We start from the raw sequence: 5433 nt of genomic DNA, 5'->3' as shown, positions 1-5433 counted from the left end.
TCATTCAACATTTCATTTGATGCCAGCTTTTCTTGTTATTTATCTTTCTTGGGTGATTTTACTAACCTAGAATCTAAATCTATGGACAAGTCTCCATCGAATTGCTTGTACAAATACCTAACTTAATTAGTTCACTATATGTCTATAGGAATAAATTAAATTAAGTTCGTTAAGCAAGTGTCTTAATGTGGTTATGTATGGCAATTAGTTTATGCATACCCGAATCACGAATCAGATCACCTAAGTGACGTGAACATACACTATTCAAACCTTAGACCAATCTAAAATCTCTTTATTGAGTCTCAATTAGATTCACAAATCAGTTAATTGTCGGTCAAGCAATCAAAAGCATTAAGAACAAATTTAAATAAGCAAAACTACACCAATTCATGGTAAATAAAAGAGAAACTAATATTCAAACTACATGTTGAAATCCACCACAATCCTAGAAAGATAATTTAGCTCATAATATGCAATGAAAACAATATCCAAAGAAATTCTCCATGAATCCAAGTCAGAGCAAATAAAAGAAACACAAAAATAGAGAAAGAAGCTAAGTGTTGAAGCTTTGCAATCTGAATTCTCTCTCAGATTCTCTTGTTTTCTTGCTTTGTTCTTAGCTCCAAATCTTCAGAATAGTTGGTTGTTGCCTCCTCCTTAAAACCTTTGAAAAAGGTCCTTTAAATAGGCTTCAAGTACGCTAATTTCTAAAATCTCGTCAAATTTTTATTTTTGGAAAATCGCTCAGCATCGCAGCCTTGATTTCTTGGATCTCGATACTGGGTTTTTTTTACATTTGTGCCACAGCGCTCTTTATCCAGCGCTGCGGCACTGAGTTCTCAGGAAAATTGTATGGTGAGCTTCATTTCACCAATCCAGTAGCCTTGTTCTCCCAATGCTGCTGTAGTCTATCAATTTCGAACATCATTTTCACCCTGATCTGATCCAAACTGGGAAAAGTGGAAAACAGAAAAGTTGTAGCCTTATCTCTTAAATTTCCAATGGCTTATGATTCCTATCAATTGGACTTCTATATTGAAAGATATTCTCCAAATATCACATCATGTTCAGTCCATGCATACTGCTGCAGTGCTTTGACTTAGACAAATATTTTGACCATAATCCAGTCAGAATTGGGTGAAATGATAAACATAAAAGTTGTAGTCCTTCCTCTTAAAATTCTATTTGTTTAATAATCATCTCATTTGGAGTTTTGTAGAGAGAGTTATGATCAAAATACCCCAATATATAGGAATGAAGCCATCACCGTACTTGAATGGATTTTCATCAAATGAGCCTTTTTTATCAAATTTCCTACAAAGGCAAAAAGAGAAATTACCAATACTACTCTTAAAGTAATTTAAAACAAAATAACATAAAATTTAACTAAAATAACTTAAATTAACTACTCAACATGTAATCAAACTTAAACTAGAAAAACAACAAAAATGCTACAATTCAAACCTAAAATCTCAAAGATCTAACTACTTAAGCCCCCAAAATGTATCAAAATAACTCTACATAATAGAGTTATCACACCCCTAAACTTAAGATTTTTCTAGTCCTCGAGCAAAACATAAAACAACATGCAATAACTTAAACATGAAAACATTTAACTAAAATTCAATTGCACCATTTCATTAATCACCTTTAATATCCTTAAAAGTCAATCCATATCATAATTCTTGGCAACACACAAATATTATTCGAGTTCATGTTTCAATCCAAATGCAAACTCATCATTAAGTGCAATTTCGTGTGTGTGTGTGTGTGTGTGTGTGTGCAATCTTTTCACTTAGAATATTGTACAATCAGGATAAGTTGACATTCATGCAAAATTCAAACTAGTAATTAACTCCATAAGTTTGCTTTTCATCTCTCTCTCCACCAATGTAGGCTAACACTATGTTAAAGATCAATAAGACTTTAATTAGCTTGCAATGTATAGCTAGGGTTAAGGTTGAATATGAGATAATGTATAGCTCAAATCACCCTAAGCATATAGTTAATCTAGAACCCATTCATAGCTTTATTTTCCTTCATCTAGTATACCCTTTTTCCATCAACCTTTTTCTTTTGTTCAACACTTCATTCTTTCTTTCTTTTTTTCTTTTTCTCAATTTCACACCCCCAAACTTATTTCTTTTATTGGGTAGCGAGATGAATACAATCATATTTTTGAACTTTTTATCATTTTTTTTGTCATCTTGACTACCTCTTTAACTATGTGGCTCATAACACATTCTAAGTTGACGTATGCACTTAGGAATGAGGGATGCAAGAATAGTTGAAAATATTAATATAAGGGTTAGGCCAAAAATTAAGTGTTCAAACAAAGAAAAGATGTCATTAGGCTCAAAGGGGGAAATTAAAGATAATTTATGTAAAGGAAAGCTACAAAAGGCTCAATCGGTCCAAAAATGGCCTAAATCATCTCCTTAACTAAGTATAGCCTAGGATTTCGCCTTGAGAGAGAATCAAACAAATTCTAGAACCAAATACACAATTAAAAAATTTGCATTCACAAAATCCTTTTCTAAATAAATACAATAAATCTAAGTAAAAGACATAGTGCTCAAAATGTAGAAATCTCATCCTAACAATGAAGCTTAGCATAAGAATTTACATATCACTCAAACATTGTTTAAATACATATCACAAATTTACATAAGAATTAACATGTTTCAAAGAATCAAAATATGAATGAACTAAGTTCTAATCATTGGATAGGTAAATTAAACAAAATTAACACAATTAACTCTAGCTTAAATGCAAATGCACATGCATAAAATTAAAAAAAATAAACGACAATAATTAACGTAAAATATCATGAAAGCTAATAAAAAAAAAAACCCTACCTCAAACTTAAATTGCACATCGTCCTCAATGTGAAAAGCTAAAAAGAATAAGAAAAAGGCACTCCCCTATCAATGCTGACAATGCATTGAAAGCTCTAATTTTCATCCTCCTTATCTCCATGCTTTTCAAACTTGTAGAGTCAACAAACAAGCTAGGGAAAGGTTAGAACTACTTATTTAAATAGAAAAACAATTACTAACTAAAATAACAACTAAACTTAAAAAAAATATTGCTTAGGTTGCCTCTCAAGAAGCACTTCTTTATAGCCACTAGCTTGACTATGATACTTCTTTTTTGTTGTCTACGAAAGTACTTGAGGATACTTGGCAATCCATTCACTTCGCAAGTAATGTTGGAGACGTTGTCCATTCACTCCGAATGTTTCAGTAGCTTCACTACAAATATCTATTGCACCATACAAATAGACCTTAACCACCTTGTAAGGACTTGACTACTTTGATTTGGTTAGTAACACTTGTTGTCCCACCTTAAAATCAATATTAACTGAAGGTAGTGGATCATGCTCATCATAACACTGTTTAATTTTGAGCTGTGGTGGCGGTGGCTCTGATTCAAGAATTGATGCTTGCTTACTTGTAGGTGGTGGAGTAGGATTACCTTGATCTTTATAAGCTAAATCCACTCTATAGCAATGAGCTGTGGTTGAAGGACTCTTAGTTGCATTAAAAATAGTAAATTCAACTACCTCCTCTCCAACTTTGAAAGTTATTCGACCTTTCATTACATCTATTAGTGCACCTGTAGTGGTTAAGAATGGACGTCCTCGTATGATCAGAACCTTTTGATCATTTTCCATCTCAAGTACTATGAAGTCTATTGGAATTAACAGTTTCCCAATTTTAAGCAAGAAATCCTTTATCACCCCATAACGGTGCCTTATCGTTCTGTCAGCTAGTTGCAACAAGACTATAGTGGGTTCAATCTTGTTCAGTCCAATTCTCCTAGTAACAAACAAAGGCATAATCGAGACATCAGCACTTAAATCACACAAAACTTTTGAAAAATTAAAATTACCAATTAAGCAAGGGATAGAAAAACTCCCTGGGTCCTTAAGCTTTAGTGGAAGATTGTTCTGGATTATTGCACTACACTCCTCAATGAGTATAATTGTCTCAAAGTCCTCTAGTTTTCTCTTTTTTGTCAATATGTCCTTAAAAAACTTCACATATGATGGCATTTGCTCTAAAGCTTCTGCAAAAAGAATCTTGATATGAAGCTTTTTGAATACCTCAAGAAATTTTTGGAAGTAGTTATCAAGCTTTTGTTTCTGAAGGCTTTGAGGAAAAGGTGGTGGTGGTAAAGTTGCCTTTGCTTCTTTCTCTTAACTTTGCTTGTCAACTATCTTAGTCACCATTTTATTCTCAATAGGCTCATCTTGAAAATTAACTTGCCTAATACTATGTTTAACCTCTTTTCTACTCCTTAGGGTGATTACTATAACTTGTTCCTTACCTTTTCTCCTTGAATTCACCTCTGTATCACTAAGTAATGTTCCTTGAGTTCGGTTGTTTAACAAATTTACAAGTTACCTAACCCGATTCTCAAGGTTTTGAAATGAAGCTGCTTGACTCTGAATAAGAGCTGTTTGGCTTTGTATAAAGCTGTCATTCTGGGTCATATATTGCCTTAGTAAGTCTTCAACAGCTAGCTTTTTCTCAAAAAGAGGTGCTCGATTTTGCTGTTGGAATCCTGGAGGTGCATTTGGCCTTGAAATGGATGATGCCCCTTGACTATTAGCCCAAGAAAAATTCGAATGACTCCTCCACCTTAGGTTGTACGTGTTGGAGTAGGGGTTATTTTGTTGTCTATTGCTCACAAATTGTACTGTCTCTACTGAACTTGGACATTGATGACTAGCATGATTATCTCCACAAAACTCACATGCTACAAAAAGACTTTGCAAACTATTAGTACTAAAAGATTTAAGAGTTTTAGTTAAGGCTGCTACTTGAGCTAACAATGTTGTCATAACATCAACATCATAAATTCCAGCTACTCTCCTATGCATTGCTCGCTCTGTTGGTCACTGGTAGTTGTTTGCAGCCATCTCCTTTAACAAATCATATGCCTCATCGATCGATTTAGCCATTAAAGCTCCTCCTGCAGCAGCTTCAATGGTAGTTTGAACATGCCCACTCAAACCCTTTTAAAAAGTTTGAACTTAAAGCCACTTTGAGAGCCCATAATGGGGACAATGCCTAAGCAATTCTTTATAGCTTTCCCAAGCTTCGTATAATGATTTCGAATCTTGCTGCAGAAATGATGTGATGTCATTTCTCATTTTTGCTGTCTTAGCATGAGGAAAGAATTTGGCAAGAAATTTCTGAGTAAGATCATCCCATGTTGTTATGGAGCCAGTAGGGAGTGCATTTAGCCATGCCTTAACTTTATCCCTTAAGGAGAAGGGAAAAAGTCTCAATTGAATTGCATCATCTGTGTCACGACTTGGAACCTCCCTCGAGCCCATGACAACCGCCGCGACGCCCCAATTGACACTCATTACCCGAAATGCCAATCAGAACCCCGCAAGACTTACATATCAACTTCTTGCCT

General features: G+C 34.3%; 1 non-coding gene across 1 annotated transcript; it reads left to right on the top strand.

Annotated features, from left to right (window-relative positions):
- The first annotated feature begins 5057 nt into the window (after positions 1-5057).
- LOC148761725 (small nucleolar RNA R71) lies at positions 5058-5164 on the top strand. Its single transcript, XR_016027671.1, has one exon. It is a non-coding gene; the product is annotated as a small nucleolar RNA R71 (small nucleolar RNA).
- The last annotated feature ends 269 nt before the right edge of the window (positions 5165-5433 follow it).

This window comes from Theobroma cacao, chromosome 7 (genome assembly GCF_053813885.1).
Source record: "Theobroma cacao isolate CCN51 chromosome 7, ASM5381388v1, whole genome shotgun sequence".
NCBI classification, from domain to species: Eukaryota; Viridiplantae; Streptophyta; class Magnoliopsida; order Malvales; family Malvaceae; genus Theobroma; species Theobroma cacao.
The sequence above is the reverse complement of the archived record's forward strand: the minus strand, read 5'-3'. Positions and strand labels throughout refer to the sequence as shown.